The 14,791-nt window shown below is 42.6% G+C and overlaps 1 long non-coding RNA gene across 1 annotated transcript in view; it reads left to right on the top strand.

Annotated features, from left to right (window-relative positions):
* LOC138568975 (uncharacterized) overlaps window positions 1-14,563 on the top strand; it is a 236,590-nt gene extending 222,027 nt beyond the window's left edge. The window contains exon 3 of the long non-coding RNA XR_011303032.1: window positions 14,398-14,563. This is a non-coding gene — a long non-coding RNA (uncharacterized lncRNA). The remainder of the gene's footprint in view (window positions 1-14,397) is intronic.
* Window positions 14,564-14,791: the final 228 nt, after the last annotated feature.

Here is a 14,791-nt window from a genome sequence, read left to right as displayed (position 1 = left end):
CCTTTCCTCCCTTCTTACTCTCTACTCCCCCTCTCGTTCTCTTCGATCTGCTGATCTTTTCCTACTCTCCCCTCTTCCGCCTCCCTGAGCCTCCTCCCGCTCTTTTGAACTCCTTGCTCCGTTCCACTGGAACCGCCTCCCCCTACCCATCCGCTCTTCTCCCTCCTACCCTACCTTTCGCTGTTCTCTAAAATCTTATCTTTTCCATTCCACCCCTAACACCTCTCACTTCCTCTTCTACTTCTCTCTGCCCTTGCCTCACCTCCTACTTCTCCACCTCTACACCCTCTCCTCCGCTCTACTTCCCTTTTATCCTAACTCCCATCTTACTTAGTCTTATTCTTCCCTCTCATCTTCCTCACACCCTCTTGCCTCCCATCATACTTCCGCTGACATCTCCTCTCCTCCCTCCCACGCCCTCTTATTCCTTTGTCCCTCTCCACTCCCTCCTCACCAATAATGTTAATTGTTCCTTAAACCGTTTTCAATTTGTGTTTCAATTATGACCTTTTGTTTATTGTCTCTCCCCTCCCCCTATTCCTTTGTCTCTCTCCACTCCCTCCTCACCTCATCAATAATGTAAATTGTTCCTTATACTGTTTTCGAGTTGTGATTCAATTACCATCTTATGCTTGTTGTATTTCTTCTAGTTCTTATGTAAAGCACTTTGGATTCAAGTGCTATATAAATTCAATAAAATACAAATATGGTATATGTATGCGTGTGTGTGTCTTTCTATAGTTGTGTATAGTTACGCAAGAGGGTGTTTTAGCCAGTGGTCAAAGTCGGCGGGAACGGTCGGGAACGGTGCTCCTCTACTTTTTTAAATTAAGCTTTACTGTTCCTATACTTTTATTTGAAAAAGAAAACGTTCCGGAATGATTTCGGTGTAAAATAAAAGTGTAGGAAGCAGTGGAAACTTGCACTTTCACTGCACTGTACTGAACGTTCCTTTAAACAGTAGGCACATGTGTTTGGGAGTTTGTATTGTGTGTGGCAGGTGGCGCAGCGATGGGATTTTAGTGAGCGGGGGCAGGCCAGTAGGGAACATAGCTCCACTACTTCTTTTCGTACACTTCGAGCACTGGTTTTAGCAGATTCAACTAAGACCCATGATTTTATTCTCAAAAAAAGCTCCAAATATGAAAGCCTTTTCACAACAGCACTTCAAAAACCTCAGAGTGTTGTTCTGCGCTATTTAATTTTCTTGTTTGTGGGATTTGTACGTGAACCATTTGACAGCTGCAAATTATCTTAAACGACTTTGATAAAAAATAAAAGCGAGTGTGTAGTGGAGCTGCTTGGATGCCAGAAATGTGGACGTCTGAAAAGTATGGTGAATATCAAAGGAACGTTTATGTATTGTGCAGTTGGTGAGATAACATTTGAAAATAATATGTAGGGATATTCTCGCTAATCATTGAATGAATATGATTATTTGAACCCATAATTAATGTTGACAACATTTGCATTTTGCAGAAACGACATGGCAGTCACTTTAGTAGTTCCCCTACTTATGCTGCATAATGTCTGACAAAGAAGCTGCCTTTTGACAAAATGTATAAGATAGAGGATACACATTGGACCAGAATCTGTGAGTGCAACTCTCTGCCCTAGATTTCGACATATCTAATCCCTGATACACGGAGGGGTCTTGGGGTGTGACATGGCCGTTGGCTGTAAAGTGCGTTGAGATCCTATTTCCTTATTGTATGTGTTGCGCTACAGACAGAAAATACACATTTTTCAGATCTGGGAAAAAAATGTGGGGTGTTCCACAATACTCAGTCTGTCCCTCTTTTCGGTCTCCCGCGCATTGTCGAGATTTGAATATGTGTTGGCATCCCAAGATGAAGTGGTTGAGGAGGCGAGGCCAGTCTCCTGCATACCTGAATTCAATGGGGGCAGATTCTCAAAAAGTAGGGAACACGAAAGGATCACAGAGAACGTGCTACTTTCAGGAATGCACGGGTCACCTTATTCTCAAAGGTGACATGCACATTTCAGAAGGAGCTGTACATTAGTGCAAAGATGTGCTTTCCAGCGCCCTTGCATACACTTGTGTCACCAGTGCACCCCCCACACTAATATATGAATGGTTCATAGTGACCATGTGGTTGCTGCAAACCCCGTTTGGGGTTTGCAAAAGCAAGTGTGACTGCCACAGTTTAAACTGTGGCTGTCACACTTAAAGTAAAACGTGTAACCTGGTGAGAAATGACCCTGTCATAATCCCCCTTCCCCCACCCGTACCTGTTACAAACATGCGCAGGAGGATGACCTAATTTCTGTGCATTCAAAAATGCTTCCTGTTTTTGTGAATTCAGGGAGCGCTTTTAAATGCACAGAGAGACCCACTGATTTGGCAATGGGGTGAAAAACGGTATCTGAGCGTATCTATGGTGCAATCATTCAGACGTCCTTTGTGGATTGCGCATCTCATCACTTGCACCAAAAAAAGCACTGCAAATCTGCTCCAATGGGCGCATTTCTAGAGAAAAGACTTAAAGGGCTGCTCAGTGCACATGCCTGCATTCATGAGGTAAAGGAAATAGACATGAATGTCTGCCGTGGATTAAAACGGGGATATCCCATGGCCATTATCATTACCTCCCCCCACACTGCCCCGCCCGCCTGGATTTTGTACGTGGACTGATTCGCAGAAGGGAATCTGATCATGCAAAAACATTTTGCAAGGCAAATTCACATGCAGAATGCAGTTGTCATCAGGGGTGGACTGGGAACCAAAAGAGGCCCTGGAAATAATGTTCAAAGTGGCCCCATATTACACATTTTCCGCAAGCCCAACCCTTTTCCTTTGAGAAAATGTGGAAATACAATACATTACCATACAGAAGAGGCCCAGGGTGCAGAGGCCGAGCGGGCAATCTCCAGAGTTCCCTAGAGGCCAGTCCGCCCCTTCCAGCAAGGCTTTGCAGGCGGTAGGTAATAGCCCACTCCCATCCTGTATCTATTAAGCCACCTATTTGGCATCCCTTTAAACCGGTCGGATAGCACAGTGAGCTAAGCACTCGCCCTTGATATTTGTGTGCATCCTGCTGTGGCAAGTTCGAATCCCGGCAGGATCAACTCCAAGCTCTACAAGTTAAGTACCGCTCTGTGGGACAACAATGTCTTCTGGTATTCAGCGTTTCAGCGCTCCGAGAGCTATGCGTGTGTAGTGCTATATAAGCAATGCATTATTGTGATCATGGCAGGTGCACGTGTGTAATGATGAGTGGGAGCAGTCCATTTCTCTGGCACCTTACAGCTCGCTCGGAGGGCCCCGTTACAGCATAAACCTTGCTTTTAAACTTAATAGAATAGTTTGCATTGTGTGCGATTGGTTGCCATAAAAACAATGTGTTCACTTTTTTGCACAACAGCACTTTTTATTCACGTCCTGCCTAACTGGGAAGATCGCTCGGGGCAAGGCGCTAACCTTTGGAAAAGGATGATTTTGTACAACATGGGTTTGAGCGCTTAGAGGCTAGGAGAATGCGCTACATAAATAATAAAAAAAGATACATTGCAGTGTTAAACAATGACTAAAAGACTTTTCTTGTGAGGTTTGAAATAATCAGCCAGTCCTGGCTGTTAGGCTCACATCATATGCATTCTGGTCATTGTAGGCACAACTTTATAATGTTGAAAACTAGATATGTACAAGAAAGCTAAATGGCACACACTCAAGATCATAGGATTTAAGAGCGATAACAGTATGTTAGGTGAGAAAAGTGTGCAGTGTATTATCTACGCTACTAGCTCAAGAGGGCTTTCCCATTTGTAATTTGGGCTATTGGGTGTCGCTTGCACCACCTATAAGCCGTAACTATTTCATTGGAGTACAGCTAGGGAGGAATTACTTAATTGGAGCTGTAAACATGCTACTGGTGTAATAAAAATATCTTACCAAGTCTGCCTTCAGCCACTCGATTCATAAGCACTCTGTGTGTCCTTCACGGAAGCCCTGTTAAAAACAAGCATTGGCAAAGCCAACATTTTTGGCTTGTGCATAGGTTTGAAGCTTTTGCCAGCACTGCTATTAGATGGCACTGCTATTAGATGCCCAGATACTCGAGCCATTTTGTACCTGCTCCCAACAATGGGTCATTAATACCACTACGGCGGTGCCTGGGAAAGGCCTACAGAAAAAGGCCAAACGGTTGGCATTGCCAATGCTTGCTTAAAAGGTTGCTGGAAAGGCCCTCTTTACACCGTTGCTAATGCCCCTGTAGTATCTCTTGCTCAGAAGTCGTGGTGCAGAAATGGCATCCCGACACAAAGGTCAGCTTCCATTGAAAGGAATAGGCAGGAATGTTTCCTGTTGGGATTCTTTTTCGTGAGAAAGAAGGACTCTCGGAGGCTAAGTGGTGGCAATCTGCACCCTCAAGCGTATGGGTGTTGAATGGACTCTCCTGGCTCCTTGCTTTTGGATTTAAAAGGGGGCACAATGAGTATCAAACAGGGAAAAGGAGTGCTTTCACAAATGTGCATGGGTGCTGCTTTAGACAGTAGTTTCCTATGCTGGCAGCTTGGCATTGAGCATGGGCATCCGGTTTTATAGCGCAGTACCCTACGCTACATAGAGCCACCTGGCCAGTGCTTCACAGCATCAGGCTGCCCCCTTACCTTGCTGGAGTGATGCCCCAGAAAGACAATGGTGGGCCACTTTAGGAGTATTATGATTGCAACTCCTCGGAGATCACCATGGACACCGGTCTGCCTGCTCCCGTTCCCAAACCCTGACTTTACCAGCCATCCATGGACAGATGTCTGGCCTGTTGGCTGCCTTTCATGTTTTATGATGGAGAAAATAAAGCTACAATCACACTTCTTTTGCTTAACATGTTTTTATAAGGATTTATATTTAAGAAGGTTGGTTTATGTGATTTGTTTATTTATGTAATCTTTTAAAAAATGATATAATGTTAGGCCTGGATAACACTGCTTTAACACACATCAGTATTCACTGGAGATGGTTAGATATGTGGTTAAGTGCCTAAATTGCAGACTCAGACCAAATCCCAGCTTCACCACTTACCCAAAGTGTGTGAGCCTGGGTTTGCAGTACAAGGCATGTTTTAGAGTTTCACCCTTAGTGCTATATTGTCTGAAAACTACCTTGGAAAGAGCATACATAATGAGTGAGGTGGGGAGTGTTCCATTTAAGTAATAATGCTGCATACTGATGTTTGTACTGAGTGGTAATGGCCAGAATAAAGGGGCATAGTTATTAGCATCACATTCTAAACGCCCCGGGAGCTACAGGTGGGGTAATAGATGGAACACATGGGGCTCTGCAAGATTGCAACAGGTGGATCCTGTTTATGTCAAAACATGGAAAGTAGGCCACCATGCATTTGGGAGCCAAGGTCCCAAGCGGATTCCCTCTTCCATTTCCAGGGCGCAGCAAGGGTGCGTCGGGGGTATTGGAAAGGGGCGGGTATGGGATGGAAAAGTCCACGGCGAGCCCCTTTCGGCATGGCAACAGTTGCACGACAGCCAATTTGCAACCTCTCATTCAGCGACCGTGTGATTTGGGCGCAGCTGCTGATATTTAATCGCACTTGCACCAAATGGGCGCATAACTCCGACATGTATAATAAGCAATGGCAATGCCAACAGTTTGGGCTTTTGTATCAGCAAAGGCACTTGCCAGGCACACCCGTGGTGGTATTAATTGATGGTAGCAGGTTCAAAATGGTGCAAGTACCTGAGCATCTAACAGCAGTGCCCGGCAAATGACTAATACTTATTCACAAACCAAAACTGCTGGCTTTGATGGTAAGGTTTCTGGTTATGCTTAAACCTTGCACGTAAATCCCACAGCTTGAGTCTTTCACTTTGGAATTTCTGAAACGCTACATTATAAGCCGCTGATAGGTTCCTCTCAGGTGTAAGCACTTAGTATTTGTGGTAGGGCTCTGCACACATTGCGAACAAACCCATCTCTTTTTTTAAATAAACCACCATCTTTACAGAGCGTGTGCACAAGTTCCAGCACACATCTCTCCCACCAGCTTATGTTGACACACTCTGACAAATTAGTCAGAAAACCAGTCAGGACGAGTGCTCTACAAATCCCCTGGGGTAACATAACATGATGGGTTAAACCACTGCCTATGGGCAACGCTGTAGCATTTAAACACCCTTAGGCTGCCTCCAGTTGAAGGAACGCTCAACCAACATAGCGCTATGTGCGCAAAAACCTGTGTCTGGGCGCTTCCTCTGCTAATCATCTTTGATTTGCGGAGCGGACAGTGAAGATTGTAAACCTTCCTGCAGCCCGACAGCCTACATTACTAAAAAAAAAAAACAATACATCTGACATAAATAACTATTGAGACCTTATATGGTCAGTGCGGTGAGTACCTTGCACTAACAGAGGGATAGTGACATTTATAAATACTATGATTATATAAATGGATAGTGTCCCACCTCAGGCAGTTCTGCATATTTTCAGGCAACCGCGCTTTACATTCTGGAACTTGTAGTTTTGTTTATCACCATAATATTTACAAAACAAGCGTTAGTGAACCCGGTTAGAAAAACAATATTGTCATTTGTTGTTGGTGAATATGCTCCTGGGCAGGCCCCCCAGTGAGTACATCCACAAGCGTGGGTGGGGGAGAAAATCGGGCGGCGGGGGTGAGTTGGGAGGGAGGGAATCGTTGAGTTGAATGTCTTCCTTCGAGACCACTTATCCATTCCCTTGTGATGCTGCATTCTGGGACTGGCGAATGAGCAAACCACCACACACTGTAGCCTTTTCATACCTAATGTGTCCCGCAATAAAACAGCACAACTTGAGTGCTGCTATACCAACATCAGCGTTTTCAGGAGTACAAATGCTTTCCCCTGTTAGCAACGAAATCCCTAAGAATGCCAGTTAGGCCCACACAGGCTGACCATGAAGACAGTCACTGGAAGACACCCGTTTGTGCACCCACCTACTAATGGAAGTTAATTTATATAGTGACTACGGAACTTAAGGGAGAGGCAGGCCATGGGAGTTATTTACTCGAGGAATGAGATCCTCGAGCAAAAGATCACACAATCTCGAGATAAAATTCCTTCAATGATAGTGATATCATTGCAACGTTCAGCGTCTTGCTTACTTGACAGTCAATGGACATCGATCTTGCGGCTTGCAAAGGCCTCATGCTGCCCGGGTCAGCTGCCTGCAGCCTGCCCTGCTGACCTGCCTGCTGCCAATGTGTGCACTGTGCGCAGCCTGGGCTGTAGCAGGGCACGTGCAGTTCCAATCCGGTGCCCAGATAGGAGGCCCTCATGCGCAGGCGCGGGCCCAGCCCGGCTGCTGGGAAGAGAAAAAAGAATCCAGCGCCTGCCTCTGTCGGTGGTGGCAGCCAACTCAAGGCAAAGCACCCAGGCGGAGCCTAGGCAAAACCCCCCGATGTGCTTAATGTTATGTTCATCTGTATCCTTCCGCTCAAAAAGAGGCCCTACAGGCCAGAGGCCTACCAGGGATTGTCCCGGTATCCCGGTGGGGCAGTCCAGCCCTGGTTGTCATGCAGGAGGACAACATATTTTTGTGAATCTGCTTCAGTGTCTGCTTCTTGTAGATTATAAGTGGCTCTAAATTTTGATAATCCCTTTGCTCCACTGTTGGGATGCAAGTCCAACACCCCAAACATGAGAGAAAGTACCGGTTTAGGAAGTTCTTATAGTACGGAGAGTGGGCCATTTGTAGTGTCATTGTGCATGGCCACTTTGCCACGTGTTAGCTGTATAGTATAAGGTGCAGATGCATTTCTGAGAGCATACTATGAAGAAATGTAGGCAGGTGGCACGTAGTATGCACCACACGTAGAGGGAAGGCCAGGTGGGACAGCAAAGTAGTAGCTGAGTAGAGTTTGTGTACATTTCACAGGCAGTGAGAAGTCCAAGAGGCACCTCCTGTGGTTGAAAAGCTTTTATGAAGTGAAATAGACAAGTAGGAATAGCCTATTTAACGAATGAATAAGGAAACCTATAGGTGTTTGTGTTAACAGAGAGTAGAGCTTTTTGCTAACATGGAAAAGTCCATATTAGAGATTTCCGCTTTTGTGTTATTTAGATGACTAGGGCACGGGAAATATTCCGTTTTCAACAGAGGATTAGGCTTCATCCGGGTTTGTCTTAGCTAGTGCACAGATATGGCCAGTGTCCTTGGAAGTGCCGTGAAATGCTGCTCAATGAGTGGTTGAACGAAGTAGGATCCCATGCTTTGAACAATGGATGATTTTATAAGTAATATTTCAAACCCCTAGCTAGCATTTCAGAAGAGAAAGGACACAGGTTGATGAGAACGTGGTATTCTGAAGTGCGGCCAGAGGTAGTTGAATGGGGTGTGACTATACTGCTCCCAATGAAGGAATGGTCATTCAGTTGGTGCTGAAGAAACACGGAAAACAAAGCTCATTTATTCACGAAAATATTCTCATTTGATTGGTATCCCAGTAGTGTTTTTTATAAGATCCCTCATTCCCATGCAAAGAAGAGAAGGATGTGCTCTGGAGATGCAACATGTTTTCAAACAGAAGTCGCAATGTAAGCTATCAGCTATCAGCTGTACAGCCACAAGGGTGATATTCATCGGGGAGTGCCAAGTGTTACAGTAGCACGGGAATGGGATCAGGTATTTGATTTTATTGCCACACTGTCTACACTTCACAGGGGGATTGGTTGAAAGTGAGGGGTGAGGCACATCATGAGACACTCAATGGTGGGTTGATCAATGGGAGAGGGGTCCGAAAGCAACAAATGAACCTTAGGCTATGGGCCAATGAGGACAAATAACTCTAGGTGACGCAGACATTAGGTCACTGTCAGAGGGATGGAACTGGTCTCGTCACAAGGATAGGTTTGGGCCACTTGGCCTAACAGATGCATGATTTTCTGTATGGCATTATTAGCATTAGCCAATAAGATCACTGTGTTTCTGTTTTTTCATGTCTTGCAACACTGTCATCTCTTTCCTTATGGCTCTTTCCTACATATACACCGCCATTTAATGAGGATGTGTTGAATGAAGCCTGTCTTTTTTACTGGCTGAGATTGCATGTAATAACATTTGTTTTTCTTGCTATTCATGCACTCATTTTTGCTCCTTGGATTAATGTTACTCGCACCAGGTTTTGGGCCTTCCCTACACTACTAACAAGGGTCATAATGCCACCTCCTTGAAGCATATGCCAAGACAAACAAACATTCCATTCCACAAAACTTGATAATGTCCAATCCAGATAACCTACTAAACGTACCCATCAGAAGGACCCGGGACTAATAATTTGCATTTTAAAACACAAGCACAGCTGGCACACCTATGCAAACTGGTTTGATTGATACCTCTTCATCATCTGAACAGATACTTAGTACCAACAGTATTTTTGCAAACAAAGCCAGTAGCATGCTTCTCACCATAAAAACGTACATATTGACAACTCAGTAATGATACTCAATGGGATTCTCCACCAGGTTTCAAAATCACTTATAAAGAGAAACTGGTGAACAAGATGGGGTGGTGGTACAGCAGTGTGCACTGATGAGTTAACTTTAAAAAGATCCATCTCACATCATTCAAGCATCGTTCAAGTGTGTGGCCACTTGATGTGTTTTGAATTACAAAACACATGCTTCTTAATAGTAGTGATCTCCCACACCCTCAGATATGGCATCTTATTGAATTAACTTCTCAACAGCCCAAGGAACAGAGACAGGTTTGGCCCAACAGATTAACTAGAAGCACTGGGTCTCAACCAACTATGAAAGCTTCCATACATAATCTTAGCCATAATCTCCACATAGTGTGTAAAATAAAATGGATCTAACTCAGCTAACAGTCAAGTCCCAACAATCGGCTGACCATTCGTCTATCATCCACCACCTTCCTGAAGTGAAGCAGCATCCAATCCCCGAAAGCAAGCCCCATCCCGACCCCCCCCACACCTCACGTCCTAACATGAATCAGGAGCATGCCAGATAAGTTATGCGAGTTGAGATCTGTGGGCACAAAAGTGTGACAGCAAAGTGCCCTTACATCTCTGTGCCCAGAAAGGTGTCGTACATTCTCTATGTGTGTTTAGTTTTCTTAATGTATGATTATAATTAGATAAAAGTGAATATAGGTAAGGTACCCATCAAGAAATATACTACTTCTAGGACAACTTAAATTTAACTGACAGTCTTGGAACAGTTCTCACATCATGTCTCGGGAGAATAACTCAGGTGCAACGTGCTCATCTTAGAAGCAAGTTGACATGGAGCAACACAGGTTTGATCCCCGGGTCCGCGCTTAGAAACTTCTGGGTATTAAGCGCATTATAAATAACCTATCATATCATATCATCATGCACACACTTATTCTTGGAAAAGAGCCAATAGGGCAGCATTGTTGTGTTCAACTGTGGAGCGCAAGATGGTGGACTCTGTTTGGCACAGCTAGTATGCTTCGCAATGCCTCAACTCCCTTTATACTCACTGTTTGTAGAGGAGATTGCTATTATGATTTCTGTTTCTGCTCTCCTTTTGTTTCTCCTCATCCTTCTCCTTCCTCAATACCTGAGGACCAGGAAGGGTCTTTTTTACAAGCTGATGTGAGTAGGAGATGGCCTGGTGCTTGTTCTGATTGGTGTACAATTCTGTCGGCAGCACAGTGCTGAGGTTATGGAGTCTTTATTATGTGGATGTCTTGGCAGCAATGCTGGCTTTGGGATGCTGCTTTGTCGCTAGGTAAAAGACTGAAGTCATCTGTATTTATCTACCACAAGTGTGGTTGGGTTTCTAAAGCTAAGTATGGCCACTCCCTTTTTTGTGGTCTCTGTGATTGCTTTTCTGTTTTTTGGCTTATGGAAATATGCTTTTCATCATTCTGGTACTATGGGAGAAAATTGAAAGTGAGACAGAGACTTGCGGTATCAGAGCACAAAATGCTGAAATGGTATGTTGCTGTATTTATATATGGGGTTCTTTTTCTTCAACCGTGTATTGAAAGTGTTTTACTTTAATGCATTGAAACATAATGTACGTTACCAAATCTGCAAACAAGTAATATGGAGCCTGTAAAATGAAGAGCAATACTTCATATAAATCTATAATAACACTGTTTCCTGTAAATAGTGTGGTGCAAAATGTGAGAAAGCAAAGAGCAGTTGCCTGTTTCGATGTCATCCAGAAAAAGTTAAGTATAAGTAGAGAAAGAGAACCTAGTTTCTAACAATGAAAGGTTTACTTTAAAAACCACACCAGCCAATGTATTCACCTGTAATTTCATAAATCATCATGCCATTTAAACTCAATTGAAGCACAATGTTGTACAAGATTTTACTTTCATTCTGCAATGTATTTTATTAAAAGCATGTGAAATGTCAAATGTAAAAAGAGCTTCGTTTTCCAAAAGTAATGCGATTTTACTAGAGTACTATCATTTTGAGAACATACGTCAAAAACATGGTTCTGACGCAACTGTACATGAAGAGAAGCATATTTTAAATGTATCAAATGCCCATATTTACATGATACATTTTTAGAATTTATAGAGGGAATACATTTCTTTTTAATCAGTATGGACAGGTAGCAATTCAAATTTTAGTTTTACAACTCTTGTTTTGCTGGTTCTTCAGTGAATTTGATACAAGCTAAACTTCTATTCAACCTATGTGTGAACAAATTACTGAAAAGGGGAGGGGTATGACCCCAGTGGATTAGCTCAGCCATATAGAGGAAAACAGCCCTATTTATCTTTCATCAAGTGAACACAATGAACCCCATAAAAAAAAAGGATCATGTGCCCAGGGCTAATAAAAATAGCTTATATATACATATTTTCAATCCAGTAGAGCCAAATAAATTGTCATCTAGTTGGTAAAGATCTGAGTTGGTCACACGATGAACAGGGCTGCTTTCCAATCCTAAGGCTTCAAAGGAATAATATTGCACTTAAAAATGTCAACTCTGAACTCTGCCTCCCTATAAAGTTCACTGTGGAACTGTCAGCCACTCATGTTATTAATTAGCTTCATAAAATCACCTCTGGGAGCTGCTCACATGATTCATTATGGTGAAAAAAGTCTTGGCATGCCCAGTTCAACAAGAATAAAGTTGGGTATTTAAATTAGCATTATACGGTGCATTAAAAACAATTGTGGGCATATCTATACAATGCAGAGGTTTAGCATAAAAATGACAAGTGTTATGAAATGGGGACAGTGCCTCCTACAAAACAGAATTAAATGCAATGTATTGCTATTTATTCATCATTCAAAATATATAAATATTAATAATTCAATCAAATCTAATCATTGCAGAAATTCAAGTCCAATATTCTTGAATTTGGCTTGATCATGCACATCTAAAAATGTATATTTGATTGATGGGAAACATCTGTACTCGAAGATATGGAATAAAATATGATTCTGATTCAATATTTTCCAGCTCCACCCCTGTCACAAATGCAAAAATATGATCAATCTATGAAATTAATCACATTCTTTGGGAGTGCCAACCTGTTAAGCAAGCCAATAGAAAGATTTCCCAAATGAGAAATTGTGAAGCATATATGAAATTGTGGGAAAATGAGTGCATATATGTTAAAACCCATATGAAGTGGGCAGAGAGCTCTGGGATTTTGAAGACTGGAGAAAAGGAACCTCTGTCCAACTGGATGTTTGCTGAGTTGGGATAAGATCTGATAATGGAAGATTCCATGGACCGTCTCCAAAAAGAAGCTCGAATAAGATTTTACTTGAAGCAGACCTGATTCCCATAGGTGGATAAAGTGGAGAGCAGAGGGCCTCGCTGAATGGGGAGATTACGTAGAGGCAGTGAGGGTGCATGCTGGCTCCTTGCTTTAAAAGAAGTATTTAAAGTGAGTATAAAAAAATCCCACGTCTTTTGCACTAATTTATCTGCTAGGTCCCTGGAGTTGGTGGAACTGGGGAGGAATTCCACTAGAGGGAACTGATTCCAAATATGATTGTTTAGCATTTTAGTGTACAATGCAGCTTGCTTTCTTATTATATTCAAACACAAGTGGGATTTGATTTGGTGTAGAAGAAATAGAACTTGTCTGATAAGCCCTAACTAAGTGAATGCAAGTAGAATGTTGAAGCATGCTAGTGTAAAATGAAGCCTGCGTTCTGCTAGAAGCCAAAGAAAGGGTAGTTTTAAACTGGAACCCTAGAGTCTTTCTGTGCTGGTGAACATTCACTTGCAACCAACGCCAATTAAATTAAACACTGAGCATTTTCACAGTTATAGCCAATAACTGGTGCTATGAACTGAGGTGCACGCTTCAAAGCCTGACTGAGAATTCATAAATCAACACGTGTAAAAGCCTAGTCATTTAAAAGGGTATATTGGGATGAACGATAGCTTAGGTGAACCACTTCCATTCCCAAAGAGAATGATGCAATGCCAAATGCACTCTCTAATTTGTGCAATGACCTTGTCTTGAAGTGAGAGGACCCTTAAATAGATACACCCAAATCAACCAAGATCATTGCAGGGAGAGTTGATGTACTTTCAGAAAACCATAATTATGTGATGCTACATACACTCAAGCCCGTAGATTTTGATGCAACCCACCAGAGCTTGTATTTCATTTGAATGCAAATGCTAGGAACCCACTGCACCAGATCAACACCTAAGGGGGATTGATTAAAATGTACATGCTCATATTGATGTAACTTTTCTCTGATACCAATACTTTTAATTGATATTGTAGAAAATAAAGTGTTCTGAAGAATCTGTCATTTATTAAAAGAAAGTCAGTAGTATGACTATGCTGTGCAAAATATTGAAACACACTAGCTGAAAAGTGGCAATGCAAAGATTTAAGTACATTGTGCTGTTTAGAAGTGTCATCACATTACTGTGGAACAGAGTTATATATATATAATTAATGTGAATGATTGTGTGTGCTCTAGACTTAAGGGCCTCATCATGAGTTTGGTCATAGCCCTTAAATGCACCTTAACAGGGTTACCGCTGCATTTATCCTCCGTTCAATCTCGAACCCGACTTGTTTAACCCTAGCATTTAGCTGGGGGTAAACATGCTGGGAAAATGCCCATTTTCGGTGCAATTACCACCAGTATTGGAACCAATGGGGAATGGGGAGTAACGTTTAGCACCCAATCTGTGATCTGACAGTAATACTGCCGGACGGGTGGGCACTAATGCAAATAAAGGTAACCGGTATCCCAGTCGGGATACAGCCCAACTCGTGATGAGGCCCTCAGTGAAAATTCTGCAGGCAGGTTGATTTTTTCTGTAAACAAGCTGTTTATATGTGTAAGTTATGATGTGGTGACTTCACCAGCACAAAACTAGGGGACCACATTTTCATCTATCTGATGTAACTGCCTGTGATGTTCTTTTCTCCATTGTTTTCAGTATCGATGAGGGTGGTAGTGGAAAAAGGAAAGGATAAAGTGTTCTTCTTCATGAAGACCTGAGATAGTACAAGAAAGCAATGAAGGAAAAGGGAAGGCAATACAAAAGGATACACAATTGATGAAAATGGAAGAAGCAAATGTACAAATTAATCGAACAATAAGCAAATAAACAGGAAAGAAATGTGAAACCAGTGCAAAAAAGGACTAAATGGTGTTTTTTCTTCTGACAAGTTCTTCAAAATTAATAATGACCTCTGTCATCTGCTTGTGTGTTGGTGGAAAATGTATTTATTTTTGCTCTTGGAGAAGAGCACTCTGTCTGAGTGATTGCTTGTAGTTAAAGCACATTATGCTCCTTATTTAACAGTCAAGTCATACTCTCTGCACCCTGG

The sequence above is a fragment of the Ambystoma mexicanum genome, chromosome 2q, assembly GCF_040938575.1.
Source record: "Ambystoma mexicanum isolate Mex_15411 chromosome 2q, UKY_AmexF1_1, whole genome shotgun sequence".
Taxonomy (NCBI): domain Eukaryota; kingdom Metazoa; phylum Chordata; class Amphibia; order Caudata; family Ambystomatidae; genus Ambystoma; species Ambystoma mexicanum.
The sequence above is the reverse complement of the archived record's forward strand: the minus strand, read 5'-3'. Positions and strand labels throughout refer to the sequence as shown.